This window comes from Stenella coeruleoalba (assembly GCF_951394435.1).
Source record: "Stenella coeruleoalba genome assembly, contig: scaffold_296, whole genome shotgun sequence".
Taxonomy (NCBI): domain Eukaryota; kingdom Metazoa; phylum Chordata; class Mammalia; order Artiodactyla; family Delphinidae; genus Stenella; species Stenella coeruleoalba.
This window is the reverse complement of record NW_027646468.1, coordinates 295,132-318,984: the sequence shown is the minus strand read 5'-3', so window position 1 is coordinate 318,984 and position 23,853 is coordinate 295,132. Positions and strand designations below refer to the sequence as shown.

General features: G+C 44.4%; 1 long non-coding RNA gene across 1 annotated transcript in view; it reads left to right on the top strand.

The window, feature by feature from the left end:
- Nucleotides 1-1,611: 1,611 nt before the first annotated feature.
- Nucleotides 1,612-23,853, top strand: part of LOC307181087 — a 305,406-nt gene continuing 283,164 nt past the window's right edge. The window contains exons 1-3 of the long non-coding RNA XR_013825860.1: nucleotides 1,612-1,694; nucleotides 19,531-19,612; nucleotides 21,111-21,192. This is a non-coding gene — a long non-coding RNA (uncharacterized lncRNA). The remainder of the gene's footprint in view (nucleotides 1,695-19,530; nucleotides 19,613-21,110; nucleotides 21,193-23,853) is intronic.

The window sequence follows — 23,853 nt, the reverse complement described above, 5'->3', positions numbered from 1 at the left end:
TATGATGTTTCTTTTTCTGTGTGACTTATTTCAGTTAGAATCATCGTACCTGAATCCACTCATTATGCTGCTACGGGCCTGATGACATAGATTTCATTGCTGAGTGATACTGCATTGTACGTAAGTACCACAAGTTCTTTATCCATTTTTCACTTTCTGTGATATTGAACTTGTACGGTAAACGAGGTTTTTGTAAACGGAGGCGTCCCAAACTTTGGGGTGACTGTGTCTTTTTGATTTTAATTTCCCTAAGCTATAGGACCATAAGTGGAAGTGCCCTAGGCTCTGTTGCTTTGTTTCTTAGATGTTTCAGGAAACACCATACACTTCTCCTGAGTGTCTGTTGGCAATTTACATCCCGCCCATCAGCATAACAAGGCTCCCAGTTCTCCATGGCCTGTCCTGCCTTTCTGGATTTTACACTTTTTTCAGATGGCCCTTTTAACCAGGCAGAAGTGAGACTTCATTGTAGTGCAGATTTCCTTTGCAAGTTTGCTTGGTTGGCCAAAAAGGGCGTATGCGTTTTTTCCTGAATATATTCAGGAAAAAACGCATACGCCCTTTTTGGCCAAGTGCATCATTGTGGACGTTCTGCCTCTTTTCCTATGCTTTCAATGCAATTCCAGTCTACCTCCTGAAATCGGTTTCCTGCAATTCTGCCCCGCTTTCAAGTCCTCTTGGCAGCCTTACTTCAGTCTATTTTTGGACGATAGCTGTCATTTATAACTCTGCAGGTTTGTGAATTACAGTGCCCCTGAGCTCCTTTCTTCAACTCGCTTTCTTGTGACCTGGCCGGAACACCGCAGGATGTCTTCAGGCCCTAATCTGGTTCTGGCACGGCACGCTGAGCCTTTGGTTAATTCCTCTTCCTGGTGGGAAATGAGAGTTAAATTTGCCCATCCAGACACCTCCAGGTAGTCTCTCATTGATTCTCACTATTCCTGTTCATCTTCCGTAGAAATTGCAAACTGGGCCAAACAAGAGGTTAAAGGGACTGACTCTCCAAGTGGGGAGAGTGTTAGTAAGCGTCTGGAATGTTGCACCCGAGTACCAGGGTACGAAAACTGAGACATATTTGAACACGTCTCCCAATCACATGGTTGATCATACTCTAGGTTCCACATGCATGTTTTAGCTGAAGGAAGAATACCTTAAACCTGGGTAGTTGAAACCCGTGGAATGGGTACCATGCAATATGACTTCAAAGGGTCTTCATTTGCTCACCAACCTCTCCAGTCCTATCACTGCTGCGTTTATGCCCCTGTACACATGCTTGATTCTCTTTCGGAGACATAGCAATCCATAGGTTTTAAGATACTTACTAGTCAGGTACATTCTTAGGCGTTTAATATGCGGTGTTGAGTCCATTTCGTTGAGCAAGGACTAGCTCTTGTCTATTCCATATTTGGCTTAAGGAACTTTATCTGTGCTCATTTCAATCTCTGGTTTTATGCAGCACCCCAACTCACCTTTCCCCTTAAGCAAGCATAAGTTGGTTTTCTAAATTTGAGACCCTGTTCTGTTCTGTAATTCAGTTCCTGTGTAGCCAAGTTTACATTCCGTGTATTACTGATATCTTATGATGTTTCTTTTTCTGTGTGACTTATTTCATTTAGAATCATCATACCTGAATCCACTCATTGTGCTGCTAAGGGCCTGATGACATAGATTTCATTGCTGAGTGATATTGCTTTGTAAGTAAATACCACAACTTCTTTATCCATTTTTCACTTTCTGCGATGTTGAACTTGTACTGTAAACGAGGTTCTTGTAAACAGAGCCGTCCCAAACTTTGGGGTGGCTGTGTCTTTTTGATTTTAATTTCCCTAAGCTATAGGACCATAAGTGGAAGTGCCCTAGGCTCTGTTGCTTTGTTTTTTAGATGTTTCAGGAAACACCATACACTTCTCCCCAGTGTCTGTTGGCAATTTACATCCCGCCCATCAGCATAACAAGGCTCCCAGTTCTCCATGGCCTGTCCTGCCTTTCTGGATTTTACACTTTTTTCAGATGGCCCTTTTGACCGGGGGGAAGTGAGCCTTCATTGTAGTGCAGATTTCCTTTGCAAGCTTGCTTGGTTGGCCAAAAAGGACGTATGCGTTTTTTCCTGAATATATTCAGGAAAAAACGCATACGCCCTTTTTGGCCAAGTGCATCATTGTGGACGTTCTGCCTCTTTTCCTATGCTTTCAATGCAATTCCAGTCTACCTCCTGAAATCGGTTTCCTGCAATTCTGCCCCGCTTTCAAGTCCTCTTGGCAGCCTTACTTCAGTCTATTTTTGGACGATAGCTGTCATTTATAACTCTGCAGGTTTGTGAGTTACAGTGCCCCTGAGGTCCTTTCTTCAACTCGTTTTCTTGTGAGCTGGCTGCAACACCGCTGGATGGCTTCAGGCCCTAATATGGTTCCGGCATGGCATGCTGAGCCTTTGGTTATATCCTCTTTCTGGTGGGAAATGAGAGTTAAATTTGCCCGTCCAGACACCTCCAGCTAGTCTCTCATTGGTTCTCCCTATTCCTGTTCATCTTCCGCAGAAATTGCAAACGGGGCCAAACAGGAGGTTAAAGGGACTGCCTCTCCAAGTGGGGAGAGTGTTAGTAAAGCGTCTGGAATGTTGCACCCGAGTACCAGGGGAGGAAAACTGAGACATATTTGAACACGTCTCCCGTTCACACGGTTGATCATACTCTGGGTTCCACATGCATGTTTTAGCTGAAGGAAGAATACCTTAAACCTGGAGAGTTGAGACCCGTGGAATGGGTACCATGCAATATGACTTCAAAGGGTCTTCATTTGCTCACCGAACCTCTCCAATCCTATCACTGCTGCGTTTATGCCCCTGTACACATGCTTGATTCTCTTTCGGAGACATAGCAATCCATAGGTTTTAAGATACTTACTAGTCAGGTACATTCTTTGGCGTTTAATATGGGGTGTTGAGTCCATTTCGTTGAGCAAGGAGTAGCACTTGTCTATTCCATATTTGGCTTAAGGAACTTTATCTGTGCTCATTTCAATCTCTGGTTTTATGCAGCACCCCAACTCACCTTTCCCCTTAAGCAAGCATAAGTTGGTTTTCTAAATTTGAGACCCTGTTCTGTTTTGGAATGCAGTTCCTGTGTAGCCAAGTTTACATTCCGTGTATTACTGATATCTTATGATGTTTCTTTTTCTGTGTGACTTATTTCAGTTAGAATCATCGTACCTGAATCCACTCATTATGCTGCTACGGGCCTGATGACATAGATTTCATTGCTGAGTGATACTGCATTGTACGTAAGTACCACAAGTTCTTTATCCATTTTTCACTTTCTGTGATATTGAACTTGTACGGTAAACGAGGTTCTTGTAAACGGAGGCGTCCCAAACTTTGGGGTGGCTGTGTCTTTTTGAATTTAATTTCCCTAAGCTATAGAACCATAAGTGGAAGTGCCCTAGGCTCTGTTGCTTTGTTTCTTAGATGTTTCAGGAAACACCATACACTTCTCCTGAGTGTCTGTTGGCAATTTACATCCCGCCCATCAGCATAACAAGGCTCCCAGTTCTCCATGGCCTGTCCTGCCTTTCTGGATTTTACACATTTTTCAGATGGCCCTTTTAACCAGGCAGAAGTGAGACTTCATTGTAGTGCAGATTTCCTTTGCAAGTTTGCTTGGTTGGCCAAAAAGGGCGTATGCGTTTTTTCCTGAATATATTCAGGAAAAAACGCATACGCCCTTTTTGGTCAAGTGCATCATTGTGGACGTTCTGCCTCTTTTCCTATGCTTTCAATGCAATTCCAGTCTACCTCCTGAAATCGGTTTCCTGCAATTCTGCCCCGCTTTCAAGTCCTCTTGGCAGCCTTACTTCAGTCTATTTTTGGACGATAGCTGTCATTTATAACTCTGCAGGTTTGTGAATTACAGTGCCCCTGAGCTCCTTTCTTCAACTCGCTTTCTTGTGACCTGGCCGCAACACCGCAGGATGTCTTCAGGCCCTAATCTGGTTCTGGCACGGCACGCTGAGCCTTTGGTTAATTCCTCTTCCTGGTGGGAAATGAGAGTTAAATTTGCCCATCCAGACACCTCCAGGTAGTCTCTCATTGATTCTCACTATTCCTGTTCATCTTCCGTAGAAATTGCAAACTGGGCCAAACAGGAGGTTAAAGGGACTGACTCTCCAAGTGGGGAGAGTGTTAGTAAGCGTCTGGAATGTTGCACCCGAGTACCAGGGGAGGAAAACTGAGACATATTTGAACACGTCTCCCGTTCACACGGTTGATCATACTCTGGGTTCCACATGCATGTTTTAGATGAAGGAAGAATACCTTAAACCTGGAGAGTTGAGACCCGTGTAATGGGTACCATGCAATATGACTTCAAAGGGTCTTCATTTGCTCACGAACCTCTCCAGTCCTATCACTGCTGCGTTTATGCCCCTGTACACATGCTTGATTCTCTTTCGGAGACATAGCAATCCATAGGTTTTAAGATACTTACTAGTCAGGTACATTCTTAGGCGTTTAATATGCGGTGTTGAGTCCATTTCGTTGAGCAAGGACTAGCTCTTGTCTATTCCATATTTTGCTTAAGGAACTTTATCTGTGCTCATTTCAATCTATGGTTTTATGCAGCACCCCAACTCACCTTTCCCCTTAAGCAAGCATAAGTTGGTTTTCTAAATTTGAGACCCTGTTCTGTTCTGTAATTCAGTTCCTGTGTAGCCAAGTTTACATTCCGTGTATTACTGATATCTTATGATGTTTCTTTTTCTGTGTGACTTATTTCAGTTAGAATCATCATACCTGAATCCACTCATTGTGCTGCTAAGGGCCTGATGACATAGATTTCATTGCTGAGTGATATTGCTTTGTAAGTAAATACCACAACTTCTTTATCCATTTTTCACTTTCTGCGATGTTGAACTTGTACTGTAAACGAGGTTATTGTAAACAGAGCCGTCCCAAACTTTGGGGTGGCTGTGTCTTTTTGATTTTAATTTCCCTAAGCTATAGGACCATAAGTGGAAGTGCCCTAGGCTCTGTTGCTTTGTTTTTTAGATGTTTCAGGAAACACCATACACTTCTCCCGAGTGTCTGTTGGCAATTTTCATCCCGCCCATCAGCATAACAAGGCTCCCAGTTCTCCATGGCCTGTCCTGCCTTTCTGGATTTTACACTTTTTTCAGATGGCCCTTTTGACCGGGGGGAAGTGAGACTTCATTGTAGTGCAGATTTCCTTTGCAAGCTTGCTTGGTTGGCCAAAAAGGGCGTATGCGTTTTTTCCTGAATATATTCAGGAAAAAACGCATACGCCCTTTTTGGCCAAGTGCATCATTGTGGACGTTCTGCCTCTTTTCCTATGCTTTCAATGCAATTCCAGTCTACCTCCTGAAATCGGTTTCCTGCAATTCTGCCCCGCTTTCAAGTCCTCTTGGCAGCCTTACTTCAGTCTATTTTTGGACGATAGCTGTCATTTATAACTCTGCAGGTTTGTGAGTTACAGTGCCCCTGAGCTCCTTTCTTCAACTCGTTTTCTTGTGAGCTGGCTGCAACACCGCTGGATGGCTTCAGGCCCTAATCTGGTTCCGGCACGGCATGCTGAGCCTTTGGTTATTTCCTCTTTCTGGTGGGAAATGAGAGTTAAATTTGCCCGTCCAGACACCTCCAGCTAGTCTCTCATTGGTTCTCCCTATTCCTGTTCATCTTCCGCAGAAATTGCAAACGGGGCCAAACAGGAGGTTAAAGGTGCTGACTCTCCAAGTGGGGAGAGTGTTAGTAAAGCGTCTGGAATGTTGCACCCGAGTACCAGGGGAGGAAAACTGAGACATATTTGAACACGTCTCCCGTTCACACGGTTGATCATACTCTGGGTTCCACATGCATGTTTTAGCTGAAGGAAGAATACCTTAAACCTGGAGAGTTGAGACCCATGTAATGGGTACCATGCAATATGACTTCAAAGGGTCTTCATTTGCTCACCGAACCTCTCCAATCCTATCACTGCTGCGTTTATGCCCCTGTACACACGCTTGATTCTCTTTTGGAGACATAGCAATCCATAGGTTTTAAGATACTTACTAGTCAGGTACATTCTTAGGCGTTTAATATGGGGTGTTGAGTCCATTTCGTTGAGCAAGGAGTAGCTCTTGTCTATTCCATATTGGGCTTAAGGAACTTTATCTGTGCTCATTTCAATCTCTGGTTTTATGCAGCACCCCAACTCACCTTCCCCTTAAGCAAGCATAAGTTGGTTTTCTAAACTTGAGACACTGTTCTGTTTTGTAATTCAGTTCATGTGTAGCCAAGTTCACATTCTGTGTATTAGTGATACCTTATGATGTTTCTTTTCTGTGTGACTTATTTCAGTTCGAATCATCATACCTGAATGCACTCATTATGCTGCTACGGGCCTGATGACATAGATTTCATTGCTGAGTGATATTGCATTGTACGTAAGTACCACAAGTTCTTTATCCATTTTTCACTTTCTGCGATATTGAACTTGTACTGTAAACGAGGTTCTTGTAAACAGAGCCGTCCCAAACTTTGGGGTGGCTGTGTCTTTTTGATTTTAATTTCCCTAAGCTATAGGACCATAAGTGGAAGTGCCCTAGGTTCTGTTGCTTTGTTTTTTAGATGTTTCAGGAAACACCATACACTTCTCCAGAGTGGCTGTTGGCAATTTACATCCCGCCCATCAGCATAAGAAGGCTCCCAGTTCTCCATGGCCTGTCGTGCCTTTATGGATTTTACACTTTTTTCAGATGGCCCTTTTGACCAGGTGGAAATGAGACTTTATTGTAGTGCAGATTTCCTTTGCAAGCTTGCTTGGTTGGCCAAAAAGTGCGTATGCGTTTTTTCCTGAATATATTCAGGAAAAAACACATACGCCCTTTTTGGCCAAGTGCATCATTGTCGAGTTTCTGACTCTCTTCATATGCTTTCAATGCAATTCCAGTCTACCTCCTGAAATCGGTTTCCTGCAATTCTGCCTTGCTTTCAATGCCTCTTCATAGCCTTACCTCAATATATTTTTTAAAAATAGTTGGCCTTTATAACTCTGCAGGTTTTTGAATTGCAGTGGCCCTTAGCTCCATTTTTTAGCTCTTATTTTTGTGGTATTGCCCCATAACCACAGGATTCCTTGAAGCCCTATTTTTCTTCTGGGGCACCTGCTGTGCCTTTGGTTAATTCTTCTTACTGATATGATATTAGAGTGACATGTGCCCATTGAAACCGCTACAGCTAGTTTCTCACTGGTTCCCCCTATTCCCATTCATCCTCTGCACTAACTGCAGACTGTGCGATACCAGAACTTAAAGGCATTGACTCCATGTGGGGATGTTGTTAGTAAAGCGGCTGGAATGTCGATCCGGAGCCCCAGGAGAGGAAAAATGAGGTGCGTTTTAGAAACCTTTCCCGATCATATGGTATACCAGTCGCTGGGTTTCCCAAGCATGGTTTAGCTGTAGGAAGATTCCCTTCAACCTGGAGTGTTGGGACCCTTGGACTGAGTAGCATGAAGTATTGCATTAAACTTTCGGCAGTTGCTCACCAAAGCTCACCAATCCTGTCAGCCCCAAGTGTCCAGCCTTATGTCTTATCCAGCTGTGGGTTTATATGTGGTCAATCCAGGTTGCATCACAGCCCCTGAGCGAATTTTGTAAGAATTTTTCTCTCTTTCATTGTTTCAGCGTTTTGTTTTTAAAATTTATTTCTATAATGGGGTTTAGCTCCTTTTCACTGCTGTGTTTGTGCCGCTCTGCACACACTTGATTCCCTTATGGAGATATATCAATACATGGGTTTTAAGATTCTTATTCCTCAGATATATTTCTCTGCGGTGTATAGGGTGTGTTGAGGCCTGTTCATTGAGCAAGGTGTAGATCTTGTCTAATACCTATTTGGTTTATTGAACGGTATCTGTGCTAATTTCAAACTCTGGTTTTATGCATCACCCCACCTCTCCTTTCCCCTTAAGCTGACATAAGTGTGTTTTCTAAATGTGAGACACTGTTCTGTTCTGTAATTCATTTCTTGTGCAGCCATATTTACCCTCCCTCTATAAGTGATATCTTATGATATGTTTCTTTTTCTGTTTGACTTATTTCAAGTAGTATTATCGGACCTAAATCCACTCTTTATCCTTCTACTAGCCTTATTACATTGATTTCATGGTGAAGAGATATTCCATTGTACATAAGTACCACATCTTCTTTATCCATTGTTCTCTTTCCTGGGATATTTAAGGTGTACTGAAGTTGAGGTTCTTGTAAACAGAGTAGCCCTAAACTGTGGTGTGCTTGTGTCTTGTTGATTTTTAGACTTCCCTAGATATACTCCCATGATTGGAAGTGTCCTATGCTCTGTAGCTCTGTTTTTTAGATGATTTAGGAACCACCATACACTTCTCCAGAGTGGCTCTCGGCAGTTCACACACTGCCCATCAGCGTATAAAGGCTCCCTGTTCTCCATGGCCTGTCCTGCATTTCTGGTTTTTACAATTTTTTAGGATGGCCCTTTTGACCGGTGGGAAGTGAGACTTCTTTGTTGTGCACATTTGCATTGCTTGCTTGCTTCGTTGCCCATAAAGTGCGTATGCGTTTTTTCCTGGATATAATCAGGAAAAAACGCATATGCCCTTTTGGGCCAACTGCATCATTGTCGAAATTCTGCCGCTTTTCATGTGCGTTAAAGACGAGTCCAATCTATCTCTTGAAATCTGTTTCTTGCAATTCTGTCTTGCATTCAGATCCTCTTCTTTGCCTTACCTCAACATATTTTTGGACGTTAGTTTTCATTTATAACTCTGCAGGTTTGTGAATTGCAGTGACCCTGAGCTCCATTTTTTAAGTTGCTCTTTTGTGAGCTGGCCTCAAACCCACAGGATTGCTTCAGGCCCTATTTTGGCTCCGGCGAGGCAGGCTGAGCCTTTCTTTAATTCTTATTCTTAATGGGAAATTAGAGTGATATGTGCCCGTCCAAACCCCTACAACTCTTCTCTCATTGGTTCCCCCTCTTCCCGTTCATCCTCCTCACAATTTGCAAAATGTGTGAAACAGAAGTTTAAATGTGCTGATTCTCCAAGTGGGGAGATTCTAAGTAGCGTGGCTGGAATGGTGAACAGGAGCACCAGGAGAGGATAAATGAGGTGCATTTTAGACACATCTCCCGATCACATGGTGTACAGTCCTCTGGGTTTTCCATGCATGTTTTAGCTGTAGGAAGATCCCTTGAACCTGCAGATTTGGGACCCATTGAATGGGTACCAGGTAGTATTACTTTAAAGGGTGTGCATTCCCTCACCCAACCTCACATTTCTCTTAGTGCAAACAGTTTCCAGCCTTATGTCTCATCCTGCTGTGGGTCTAGATGTGTTCAATCCATGTTGCATCACCGTCCCTGAGGAAAAGTTGTAAGAGGTTTTCTCTGTCTCTCTGTCGTTTATTTTTTTCAATTTATTACTATATTGGTTACAGCTGATTTTCAAAGCTCTGTTTCTTGCTGCTGTACATCCACTTGATTCACGTACAGAGAGACATCAATAAATTCTTTTTCAGATTCTTACCAGTCGTATATATTCTTTTCCGGTGACTTGAGTGTGCTGAGTGCAGTTCTTTTAGCTACCGTGTAGGCCTTGTTGATTATCAGTTTGGTATTTGGAATGGTATCTTTGCTAATTTCAACCTCCTGGATGATGCCTCACCCCTCCCCACCTTTCCCGTTTAGCAGCCTTATGCGTGTTTTCTACATATTTGACTATGTTTTTGTTTTGTAATTTATTTCATGTGTAGCCATTTTGGATTCCACCTTTAAGTGATATCTTATGATATGTGTCTTTTTCTTTTTGAATTCTGTCACTTAGAATGATCATACGTAACTCCTCCGGAGTCGTTACAACTGGCCATATTTCATTGATTTCCAGGCTGAATAATATTCCACTCTACCTAAGTACCACATCTCTATCCATTTTTTCCCTCCAGAGACATTTAAGTTATATCCTAGTCGAGGATCTTTTAAACAGAGAGGGGGTAAACATTGGGGTGCCTGTGTCCTCTCGATTTTTGTTTTTCCCAAGATATACGCCCATGAGTGCAAGTGCCCTATGCTCTGTAGCTCATTTTTTAGATGCTTTAGTAAACACAATACACTTCTCCAGAATGGCCGTTGGCAATATACATTTCCACTATAAGTCTCACAGGGCTCCCTCTTCTCGTTGCCCTGTCCTGCATTTCTGTTGTTTACGCTTTATGAGGATGGCTCTTCTGACTGATGCGAAGTGATATCTTTTGTAGTATTGACTTCCAGTGCCCACCTGTTTGGTTGGCTAAAAAAGTGTATGCCCTTTTCTTGAATATATACAGAAAAGAACGCATACACCCTTTTTGGCCAACTGCAATGTTGGCAATGTTCAGCTCCTTTTCTTGTGCTTAATGGCGAGTCCTTTCTACCTCCTCAAATCCCTTTCCTGCCATTCTCCCTTGCTTACAAGTCCTTTTCTCTGACTTTCCTCAAGACATTTTTCAGTGATGGATATTTTCAACTCTGCAGTTTTGTGAATTTTACTGCCCCTGAGTTCCATTGTTCAACTCGTGTTTATGGGAACTGGCCACAAAGCAGCGGGATTTCCTCAAGCCCTATACTGTTTCCATGGGCAACCCTAGCCTTTGGTCAATTCGTCTTCCTGATTGGAAATTAGAGTGACATGTGCCTGTCTGAACACCTAGGACTTGTCTCTCATTGTTCCTCATCCTTCCGCTTCATCCTCTGGACAAATTCCAAACTGTACGCAACAGGATGTTGACAGTGCTGACATCTCCAAGTGGGGAGACTGTTAGTAAAGACGCTGGAGGGGTGAACCCGAGCACCAGGAGATGAGGAGATGAGATGCCTTTTCCAAACTCTTCCCGATCAGATGGTATACCATCCTCTGGGTGTGACAGACATGTTTTAGCAGTAGGAAGAGTCCCATTCATGTAAGGAGAACACCAGGGCTTTTTCAAAATCAGTGTCTCCCCGAAACCCAAACTGGGGAAGTTTTTAAGCTATGGCTACACATATGTTCATTAAGGGCCTTGGGAAGTAGGCAGAGTCCAAACTTTAGATGATTGAAGTCTTCAGGGTCAGAAGCACTCACCACCAGCTTCCCTTAGGCTACACTTTAACTGTCATTGATAGATGATGTCAATAAAAATATCTATTCTTTTTCAGATTATTTCCCCTTATAGGTTATTGCAAAATGTTGAGTGTAGTTCCCTGTGCTATACAGTAGTTCCTTGTTGATGATCTATTTTATACATAGCAGTGTGTATGTGTTAATTCCAAACTGTTAATTTATCCCTCCTCCCACCTTTCCCCTTTGGTAATAATAAATTATAAGATTTTATACTTCTCAGAAATGGGGGAGCTGAAAGAGAGGTATCATTTTCAATGGAAAAGCATTTAAAACAAGATTGAAGGTTTAACCAAGATTATTAGCTGTACATCCTTGGAAAGAAATCACTTCGTTTCTCTAATATTGACCTGACAAATAAGACAAACCTTTTCACTGAACTTGCTTATAAAAAGTGATGGAAATATCAAATGGAAGTGTTAAAAACATCTTATTTTACCCGAGCCTTATACACTGTTCTATGTTAACTACAGTTTGGCTCACACATCTGTTCATTGAGGTTACAATAGTCTCAATTTCTGTTACTGATCCTCCAGAGTGGACCCCAACAAGTGTCCCCCTGCCCAGTGTCATTGGGGCCAACAGATCGAGACTGAGTTTGGTTCACAAGCAAAGGAAACTTTATATTTTGATCAGAGAATGGAGAGGTGAGAGCATGCACTACCCCGTGGGCTGTGGGCTGGGCTGCTGTGTAGAGATCCTGTCAGAGTCAGTGGGAGGGAGGGAGGCGGCGGAGCTCTCGAGGGCTGGGTTGGCTGTAGCTCAGGCTCTATATCGTGGAGTCTGCACTGGGCCCCAGGATCTGAGGTGTCGACCCAGCCATTCTGCACTAGGAAATCTGGTCTGAAGTGCCGGGTGTGGAACCTCTGCATGCGGGACCCTAGGAGCACGTGAAATTAGACAAAGCACAAAGGATAAAAAAGGTTAGACTTGACTTTATTGCCCAGATTCTATTTTTATCTCCCAGGGATTTTTAATGGGCTTTGCTGGGGACAAACCCCTCCTCTGCCTTTTGTCCCGTTCCTCATTCTTGGAGTGCTGAGGGTGCAGACCCTTCTTCTGTAACTGCTGAGTGCTGAGTTGGGAGCCCTCATACCCTGGGGCGAGGGTCAGAGCTTCTCCCCAGCAGCCTCCCGGTGACGTTGATTGTCCCCAGGACCCCTGCCTCCCTGCTCGTCCACCTGAGCACCAGCATTGGAAGTGTTATAGATTCTAATGACCTTTAAGGGTCCAGGAAAGAGATGTGCAGAGACGCTGTGGGGGCCGGTTTCACCCCGCCCCACATTTGTTCGGCCACCTTAGGCTGACCGTCTCTGCCAGCCTAGATGCTCTGACCAGTAGTCTGCGCTTTCTTCAGTTAGGCCCCTGAATTAACGTACAAACAGCACCAGGTGTCAGAGCCCTGCCCGCTCAACTCCCAGACAGTCCAGGGTCAGTGGTGATCAAGGACCATGATGGCTACTGAGTCAACAGCCTTTTGAAGTAAACAGGAGTCCAGCCGGTCTTATTGGCCACCATCATCACGGTGTCTGTAGGCTTTTCTATGGTGACAGTGTGGTATACTGTTCCCCCGCCAAGATTATTAGCTCCCCTCTGGGTGCAGTAAGTCCTGCAAGCAGTAGTCTACTCTTTTGGGACACACTCTTGTTGTTTTATGAGAGAAACTCCAGGTCAAGTGATGTTCACACGAGTCGTCATGGTGCCCTGTTGCCCCCGGTTATCTCTCTGGATGTTGGAGTTGGAGGGCCTCCTCACTCGAGGTCGGTGTGCCCACGGAGCGAACCCTGCAACTTCAGGGCATGGTTGGTGGTTAGGATCACCACGTGGGGTCCTTTTCCCTTAGGAGGGAGGTGGCCTTTTGGGCTGCTGATTTCCAGGTTTTTAGATACCGCCAGTATCTTGGCCAGATGTGGCAGTGGGCCAAGCCCCTTAGTGACCGTAGTTTATCCTACCTGGATGGCATTCTTGCATTGTTCCATTTCAAGTGGTCCCAGTTTTTGCACTAATTCTCCAATGGCGATTCACCTTTCACCGGGAATGTAAAGGTCAAAGAGTTTAGCTAAATTAGGGAGTTCCAGGGCAAGGGTCTGAATTGACTGCTCTTTCCATTCTTGAAAGGCCACTTCTGGATTCTATTCAAAAGGATCATCATCTTTTCCTTTCAGTGTTTCATATAGAGGCCCAGCTAGTAGACTGTAGCTAGGGATCCAGAAGCAGCAAACCCTGGCCTCCCCAGGAACCCCTAAGCTGTCTTCTAGTTTTAGAAAGGGGTAAGGCTGAAAATGGTTTCTTCCCTTTCCTGGGATGGGCTTCTCTGACCTTCTGTGAGAATGAAGCCCAGGCAGGTCACCGCAGTCTGTGATATTTGAGCTTTTTCTTGGACAACTTCTATCCTTTATTGGCTTGGTAGTTCAGAGGCCTCCTTAGTAGGGCTGGTGATCAGAATGTCGTCTGCATATTGAAGGAGGGTTTCCTTTTCCAGAGGTAGAACTTTTAGGTCTTTAGCTAAGCTTTCCCCAAAGATGGTGTGGGAATTTTTGCACCCTTGGGGCCAGACGGCCCGGAAGTATTGTTTTAGTTGTATGTTGAGTCCTGCCACTCACAAGCCAAAATTTCTTGTGACTCTGGGACTAATGGAATACAAAAGAAGGCATCATTGAAGACTAATACAGAATACCATGTCCTGGTGGTTGGTAGAATGACCAGCAGGGTGTAGGAATTAGGAGCAACTGGAGGTATATCCTCGGTGGCTTCACTGACTGTCCTGACATCCTTTACCAGGTCCCCAGTGGCCCATGGGGCTCTCGTGGTCAGACCAATCCCAGAATATGGAGCTCACCTGGGCAGGTACCCCACCCCCACCCCAGCCCACGGGGCTCTCGTGGTCAGGCCCCTCCCAGGATACAGAGCTACCCTTGCAGGTACCGTGGCAGGGCTGGGCACACAGGAACCGTGCACATAGCCCTCATTGCAGAGCACCCCCAGCTCACCTGTCGCTCAGAGCTGACACAGAGCACCTCAGAGCAGGACTTGAACTAACAAACAGCAGCTGCGACAGGTCTGTGACCCTGGGCATCACTCCGTGAGGCCTCCCTCCACCTGGTCTTCCAGAGACTTCCACTGCAACCGGGGCACCAGGCCTCTGTCTCCAACCACCACCCACCCCTCCTCTCCCTGACTCCTGGGTTCCTCTCATTAGGAGAGGGTTTTCTTGAAGTTGTCTCCCACTCATGGGCCAGATAAAATGATTAGAAAACAAGCCAAAGCTGCAGCCCCTTGTCTATCCTGACTCTCAGGAGCCCACACCTGTTCCTTGGACCTGGCCGGTTCAGCAAGTTCCATTTTCTGCAACTGTGAGCCCCTGAGGGGTGATGATTGGCTGAGCTGGGCAGCCTTACCGTGCCGGCCAGCCCTCCCCAGGTGTGCCTGGGTTGAGATCAATATAAATACCACTCCAGGCAGCAAGAGCCCCTGCAGCCGTGCCTGACGCCATTTTCTCTGCCCTGTCAGCAGTCTCGGGGCTGGGCTGGTGGGAGGGAGTGAGAGGCCACGGCTTTGTGGGTGGCCCAGTGTGAGTGGGGCTCTGCTGGACTTTCTGCAGCAGTTGCCAGGCTGCCACCTGCTAAAGAAGAGGATGTGTCACCCATACCTGCTGCTGGAATTTCTCCCTGGGCAGAGGTGAGGAAGGAAAAAAGCAGTGGGAGCAGGGACAGGACGGGTATCTCAGGCAGGGAAATGGAAATCTTCCAGAAGAGCACCCAGGGCCAGGACCATCCTGGCTGGCCTGCAGGCACCAAGTCGGCCGGCATGCTGTCACTCGTGTGGCTCTATGGCCCTTCCTCTAGGCTTTCAAGTCCTTGTATATATTCAGGTGTTTTACCTGGGACGGGTGGGAATAGTTCAGCAGCAACTGGCCTGGGGCTCAGCTCACGTTTACTCACAGATGCCTCGGCACGGTGCCCCAGCTTTGCAATGAGGACGCTTGTTGCGTGGGGGCTGCTGGCTGAATGGGAGACGATTCCCCACCACTGACCAACTTCAGAATTGTTTACAACTGGAGCAAGTGCCCTGATACGGTTTTCCTCTGTGGAACTGGTGGGTTCTGTGTTTTTTTTCTCTTTTTCGTTTTTGGTTCAAGGTAGATTTTATTCCTCTTTTTTGTATTTACAGATATAAGCATGGAAATAATTTATTCATATAAATACATGTATGTGCAGGGAATAATTGTTTTTTCTGTTTTATTTTTTAAATTTTATTTCTTTTTAATTTTGAATTTTATTTTATATTTTTATACAGCAGGTTCTTATTGGTTATCTATTTTATACATATAAATGTATACATGCCAATCCCAGTCTCTCAACTCCTCCCACCACCACCCCCCAACAGCTTTCCCCCCTTGTTGTCCATACGTTTGTTGTCTACATCTGTTGCTCTATTTATGCCTTGCAAAATGGTTAATCTGTACAGTTTTTCTAGGTTCCACATATATGCATGAATATACAAGATTTGTTTTTCTCTTTCTGACTTACTTCACTCTGTATGACAGTCTCTAGATCCATCGACGTCTCTACAAATGACCCAATTTCATTCCTTTTCATGGCTGAGTAATATTCCATTTTATATATGTACCACAGCTTTATGCATTCGTCTGTCTGTGGGCATTTAGGTTGCTTCCATTACCTCGATATTGTAAATAGTGATGCAATGAACATTGCGGTGAATGACTCTTTTTGATTTATGGTTTTGTCTGGGTATATGTCCAGTACTGGGATTGCTGTATCATATGGTAATTCTATTGTTAGTTTCTTAAGAAATTCCATATTGCTCTCCATAATGACTGTATCAATTTATATTCCCAACAAGAGTGGAAGAGGGTTCCTTTTCTCCACACCATTTCCAGCATTTTTTGTTTGTAGATTTTCAATGATGCCTATTCTACCAGGTGTGAGGTGATACCTCATTGTTGAATCCATTTCGTTGAGCAAGGGGTAGCTCTTGTCTATTACATATTTGGCTTATGGAACGGTATCTGTGCTAATTTCAAACTCTGCTTTTATGCAGCACCCCAACTCACCTTCCCCCATAAGCAGGCATAAGTTGGTTTTCTAAACTTGAGACCCTGTTCTGTTTTGTAATTCAGTTCATGTGTAGCCAAGTTCACATTCCGTGTATTAGTGATACCTTATGATGTTTCTTTTTCTGTGTGACTTATTTCACTTAGAATCATCGTGCCTCAATGCACTCATTATGCTGGTACGGGCCTGGTGACATAGATTTCATTGCTGAGTGGTATTCTGTTGTACATAAGTACCGCAACTTCTTTATCCATTATTTGCTCTCTGGGATATTTAACTTGTGCCGTAGAAGAGATTTCTGTAAAAAGAGCCATCCCAAATTTTGGGGTTGCTGTGTCTTTTTGATATTAATTTCCCTAAGCTATAGGACCATAAGTGGAAGTGCCCTAGGCTCTGTTGCTTTGTTTTTTAGATGTTTCAGGAAACACCATACACATCTCCCGAGTGTCTGTTGGCAATTTACATCCCGCCCATCAGCATAACAAGGCTCCCAGTTCTCCATGGCCTGTCCTGTCTTTCTGGGTTTTACACTTTTTTCAGATGGCTCTTTTGACCGGGGGGAAGTGAGACTTCATTGTAGTGCAGATTTCCTTTGCAAGCTTGCTTGGTTGGCCAAAAAGGGCATATGCGTTTTTTCCTGAATATATTCAGGAAAAAACGCATACGCCCTTTTGGCACAGTGCATCATTGTGGACGTTCTGCCTCTTTTCCTATGCTTTCAATGCAATTCCAGTCTACCTCCTGAAATCGGTATCCTGCAATTCTGCCCCGCTTTCAAGTCCTCTTGGCAGCCTTACTTCAGTCTATTTTTGGACGATAGCTGTCATTTATAACTATGCAGGTTTGTGAATTACAGAGACCCTGAGCTCCTTTCTTCAACTCGCTTTCTTTTGAGCTGGCCGCAACACCGCAGGATGGCTTCAGGCCCTAATCTGGTTCCGGCACGGCACGCTGAGCCTTTGGTTATTTCCTCTTCCTGGAGGGAAATGAGAGTTAAATTTGCCCGTCCAGACACCTCCAGCTAGTCTCTCATTGGTTCTCCCTATTCCTGTTCATCTTCCGCAGAAATTGCAAACTGGGCCAAACAGGAGGTTAAAGGCGCTGACTCTCCAAGTCGGGAGAGTGTTAGTAAAGGGTCTGGAATGTTGCACCCGAGTACCAGGGGAGGAAAACTGAGACATATTTGAACACGTCTCCCGTTCACACGGTTGATCATACGCGGGGTTCCACATGCATGTTTTAGCTGAAGGAAGAATACATTAAACCTGGAGAGTTGAGACCCGTGTAATGGGTACCATGCAATATGACTTCAAAGGGTCTTCATTTGCTCACCGAACCTCTCCAATCCTATCACTGCTGCGTTCATGCCCCTGTACACATGCTTGATTCTCTTTTGGAGACATAGCAATCCATAGGTTTTAAGATACTTACTAGTCAGGTACATACTTAGGCGTTTAATATGCGGTGTTGAGTCCATTTCGTTGAGCAAGGAGTAGCTCTTGTCTATTCCATATTTGACTTAAGGAACTTTATCTGTGCTCATTTCAATCTCTGGTTTTATGCAGCACCCCAACTCACCTTTACCCTTAAGCAAGCATAAGTTGGTTTTCTAAATTTGAGACCCTGTTCTGTTCTGTAATTCAGTTCCTGTGTAGCCAAGTTTACATTCCGTGTATTACTGATATCTTATGATGTTTCTTTTTCTGTGTGACTTACTTCAGTTAGAATTATCATACCTGAATCCACTCATTGTGCTGCTAAGGGCCTGATGACATAGATTTCATTGCTGAGTGATATTGCTTTGTAAGTAAATACCACAACTTCTTTATCCATTTTTCACTTTCTGCGATGTTGAACTTGTACTGTAAACGAGGTTCTTGTCAACAGAGCCGTTCCAAACTTTGGGGTGGCTGTGTCTTTTTGATTTTAATTTCCCTAAGCTATAGGACCATAAGTGGAAGTGCCCTAGGTTCTGTTGCTTTGTTTTTTAGATGTTTCAGGAAACACCATACACTTCTCCCGAGTGGTTGTTGGCAATTTACATCCCGCCCATCAGCATAACAAGGCTCCCAGTTCTCCATGGCCTGTCCTGCCTTTCTGGATTTTACACTTTTTTCAGATGGCCCTTTTGACCGGGGGGAAGTGAGACTTCATTGTAGTGCAGATTTCCTTTGCAAGCTTGCTTGGTTGGCCAAAAAGGGCGTATGCGTTTTTTCCTGAATATATTCAGGAAAAAACGCATACGCCCTTTTTGGCCAAGTGCATCATTGTGGACGTTCTGCCTCATTTCCTATGCTTTCAATGCAATTCCAGTCTACCTCCTGAAATCGGTTTCCTGCAATTCTGCCCCACTTTCAAGTCCTCTTGGCAGCCTTACTTCAGTATATTTTTGGACGATAGCTGTCATTTATAACTCTGCAGGTTTGTGAATTACAGTGCCCCTGAGCTCCTTTCTTCAACTCGCTTTCTTTTGAGCTGGCCACAACACCGCAGGTTGGCTTCAGGCCATAATCTGGTTCCGGTACGGCATGCTGAGCCTTTGGTTATTTCCTCTTCCTGGTGGGAAATGAGAGTTAAATTTGCCCGTCCAGACACCTCCAGCTAGCCTCTCATTGGTTCTCGCTATTCCTGTTCATCTTCCGCAGAAATTGCAAACTGGGCCAAACAGGAGGTTAAAGGCGCTGACTCTCCAAGTGGGGAGAGTGTTAGTAAAGCGTCTGGAATGTTGCACCCGAGTACCAGGGGAGGAAAACTGAGACATATTTGAACACGTCTCCCTTTCACATGGTTGATCATACTTGGGTTCCACATGCATGTTTTAGCTGAAGGAAGAATAACATAAACCTGGAGAGTTGAGACCCGTGGAATGGGTACCATGCAATATGACTTCAAAGGGTCTTCATTTGCTCACCGAACCTCTCCAATCCTATCACTGCTGCGTTTATGCCCCTGTACACATGCTTGATTCTCTTTCGGAGACATAGCAATCCATAGGTTTTACGATACTTACTAGTCAGGTACATTCTTAGGCGTTTAATATGCGGTGTTGAGTCCATTTAGTTGAGCAAGGAGTAGCTCTTGTCTATTCCATATTTGACTTAAGGAACTTTATCTGTGCTCATTTCAATCTCTGGTTTTATGCAGCACCCCAACTCACCTTTACCCTTAAGCAAGCATAAGTTGGTTTTCTAAATTTGAGACCCTGTTCTGTTCTGTAATTCAGTTCCTGTGTAGCCAAGTTTACATTCCGTGTATTACTGATATCTTATGATGTTTCTTTTTCTGTGTGACTTATTTCAGTTAGAATCATCATACCTGAATCCACTCATTGTGATGCTAAGGGCCTGATGACATAGATTTCATCGCTGAGTGATATTGCTTTGTAAGTAAATACCACAACTTCTTTATCCATTTTTCACTTTCTGCGATGTTGAACTTGTACTGTAAACGAGGTTCTTGTAAACAGAGGCGTCCCAAACTTTGGGGTGGCTGTGTCTTTTTGATTTTAATTTCCCTAAGCTATAGGACCATAAGTGGCAGTGCCCTAGGTTCTGTTGCTTTGTTTTTTAGATGTTTCAGGAAACACCATACACTTCTCCCGAGTGTCTGTTGGCAATTTACATCCCGCCCATCAGCATAACAAGGCTCCCAGTTCTCCATGGCCTGTCCTGCCTTTCTGGATTTTACACTTTTTTCAGATAGCCCTTTTGACCGGGGGGAAGTGAGACTTCATTGTAGTGCAGATTTCCTTTGCAAGCTTGCTTGGTTGGCCAAAAAGGGCGTATGCGTTTTTTCCTGAATATATTCAGGAAAAAACGCATACGCCCTTTTTGGCCAAGTGCATCATTGTGGACGTTCTGCCTCTTTTCCTATGCTTTCAATGCAATTCCAGTCTACCTCCTGAAATCGGTTTCCTGCAATTCTGCCCCGCTTTCAAGTCCTCTTGGCAGCCTTACTTCAGTCTATTTTTGGACGATAGCTGTCATTTATAACTCTGCAGGTTTGTGAATTACAGTGCCCCTGAGCTCCTTTCTTCAACTCGCTTTCTTGTGACCTGGCCGCAACACCGCAGGATGGCTTCAGGCCCTAATCTGGTTCCGGTACGGCACGCTGAGCCTTTGGTTATTTCCTCTTCCTGGTGGGAAATGAGAGTTAAATTTGCCCGTCCAGACACCTCCAGCTAGCCTCTCATTGGTTCTCGCTATTCCTGTTCATCTTCCGCAGAAATTGCAAACTGGGCCAAACAGGAGGTTAAAGGCGCTGACTCTCCAAGTGGGGAGAGTGTTAGTAAAGCGTGTGGAATGTTGCACCCGAGTACCAGGGGAGGAAAACTGAGACATATTTGAACACGTCTCCCGTTCACATGGTTGATCATACTCTGGGTTCCACATGCATGTTTTAGCTGAAGGAAGAATACCTTAAACCTGGAGAGTTGAGACCCGTGTAATGGGTACCATGCAATATGACTTCAAAGGGTCTTCATTTGCTCACCGAACCTCTCCAATCCTATCACTGCTGCGTTTATTCCCCTGTACACACGCTTGATTCTCTTTTGGAGACATAGCAATCCATAGGTTTTAAGATACTTACTAGTCAGGTACATTCTTAGGGGTTTAATATGGGGTTTTGAGTCCATTTCGTTGAGCAAGGAGTAGCTCTTGTCTATTCCATATTTGGCTTAAGGAACTTTATCTGTGCTCATTTCAATCTCTGATTTTATGCAGCACCCCAACTCACCTTTCCTCTTAAGCAAGAATAAGTTGGTTTTCTAAATTTGAGACCCTGTTCTGTTCTGTAATTCAGTTCCTGTGTAGCCAAGTTTACATTCCGTGTATTACTGATATCTTATGATGTTTCTTTTTCTGTGTGACTTATTTCAGTTAGAATCATCATACCTGAATCCACTCATTGTGCTGCTAAGGGCCTGATGACACAGATTTAATTGCTGAGTGATATTGCTTTGTAAGTAAGTACCACAACTTCTTTATCCATTTTTCACTTTCTGCGATGTTGAACTTGTACTGTAAACGAGGTTCTTGTAAACAGAGCCGTTCCAAACTTTGGGGTGGCTTGTCTTTTTGATTTTAATTTCCCTAAGCTATAGGACCATAAGTGGAAGTGCCCTAGGCTCTGTTGCTTTGTTTTTTAGATGTTTCAGGAAACACCATACACTTCTCCAGAGTGGCTGTTGGCAATTTACATCCCGCCCATCAGCATAACAAGGCTCCCAGTTCTCCATGGCCTGTCCTGCCTTTCTGGATTTTACACTTTTTTCAGATGGCCCTTTTGACCGGGGGGAAGTGAGACTTCATTGTAGTGCAGATTTCCTTTGCAAGCTTGCTTGGTTGGCCAAAAAGTGCGTATGCGTTTTTTCCTGAATATATTCAGGAAAAAACGCATACGCCCTTTTTGGCCAAGTGCATCATTGTGGACGTTCTGCCTCTTTTCCTATGCTTTCAATGCAATTCCAGTCTACCTCCTGAAATCGGTTTCCTGCAATTCTGCCCCACCTTCAAGTCCTCTTGGCAGCCTTACTTCAGTCTATTTTTGGACGATAGCTGTCATTTATAACTCTGCAGGTTTGTGAATTACAGTGCCCCTGAGCTCCTTTCTTCAACTCGCTTTCTTGTGACCTGGCCGCAACACCGCAGGATGGCTTCAGGCCCTAATCTGGTTCCGGTACGGCACGCTGAGCCTTTGGTTATTTCCTCTTCCTGGTGGGAAATGAGAGTTAAATTTGCCCGTCCAGACACCTCCAGCTAGCCTCTCATTGGTTCTCGCTATTCCTGTTCATCTTCCGCAGAAATTGCAAACTGGGCCAAACAGGAGGTTAAAGGCGCTGACTCTCCAAGTGGGGAGAGTGTTAGTAAAGCGTCTGGAATGTTGCACCCGAGTACCAGGGTACGAAAACTGAGACATATTTGAACACGTCTCCCGATCACATGGTTGATCATACTCTAGGTTCCACATGCATGTTTTAGCTGAAGGAAGAATACCTTAAACCTGGAGAGTTGAGACCCGTGGAATGGGTACCATGCAATATGACTTCAAAGGGTCTTCATTTGCTCACCGAACCTCTCCAATCCTATCACTGCTGCGTTTATGCCCCTGTACACATGCTTGATTCTCTTTTGGAGACATAGCAATCCATAGGTTTTAAGATACTTACAAGTCAGGTACATTCTTAGGCGTTTAATATGCGGTGTTGAGTCCATTTCGTTGAGCAAGGAGTAGCTCTTGTCTATTCCATATTTGGCTTAAGGAACTTTATCTGTGCTCATTTCAATCTCTGGTTTTATGCAGCACCCCAAATCACCTTTACCCTTAAGCAAGCATAAGTTGTTTTTCTAAATTTGAGTCCCTGTTCTGTTCTGTAATTCAGTTCCTGTGTAGCCAAGTTTACATTCCGTGTATTAGTGATATCTTATGATGTTTCTTTTTCTGTGTGACTTACTTCAGTTAGAATCATCATACCTGAATCCACTCATTGTGCTGCTAAGGGCCTGATGACACAGATTTCATTGCTGAGTGATATTGCTTTGTAAGTAAATACCACAACTTCTTTCTCCATTTTTCACTTTCTGCGATGTTGAACTTGTACTGTAAACGAGGTTCTTGTAAACAGAGCCGTTCCAAACTTTGGGATGGCTGTGTCTTTTTGATTTTAATTTCCCTAAGCTATAGGACCATAAGTGGAAGTGCCCTAGGCTCTGTTGCTTTGTTTTTTAGATGTTTCAGGAAACACCATACACTTCTCCCAAGTGTCTGTTGGCAATTTACATCCCGCCCATCAGCATAACAAGGCTCCCAGTTCTCCATGGCCTGTCCTGCCTTTCTGGATTTTACACTTTTTTCAGATGGCCCTTTTGACCGGGGGGAAGTGAGACTTCATTGTAGTGCAGATTTCCTTTGCAAGCTTGCTTGGTTGGCCAAAAAGGGCGTATGCGTTTTTTCCTGAATATATTCAGGAAAAAACGCATACGCCCTTTTTGGCCAAGTGCATCATTGTGGACGTTCTGCCTCTTTTCCTATGCTTTCAATGCAATTCCAGTCTACCTCCTGAAATCGGTTTCCTGCAATTCTGCCCCGCTTTCAAGTACTCTTGGCAGCCTTACTTCAGTCTATTTTTGGACGATAGCTGTCATTTATAACTCTGCAGGTTTGTGAATTACAGTGCCCCTGAGCTCCTTTCTTCAACTCGGTTTCTTTTGAGCTGGCCGCAACACCGCAGGATGGCTTCAGGCCCTAATCTGGTTCCGGCCCGGCATGCTGAGCCTTTGGATAATTCCTCTTCCTGGTGGGAAATGAGAGTTAAATTTGCCCGTCCAGACACCTCCAGCTAGCCTCTCATTGGTTCTCGCTATTCCTGTTCATCTTCCGCAGAAATTGCAAAGTGGGCCAAACAGGAGGTTAAAGGCGTTGACTCTCCAAGTGGGGAGAGTGTTAGTAAAGCGTCTGGAATGTTGCACCCGAGTACCAGGGGAGGAAAACTGAGACATATTTGAACACGTCTCCCGTTCACATGGTTGATCATACTTGGGTTCCACATGCATGTTTTAGCTGAAGGAAGAATACCTTAAACCTGGAGAGTTGAGACCCGTGGAATGGGTACCATGCAATATG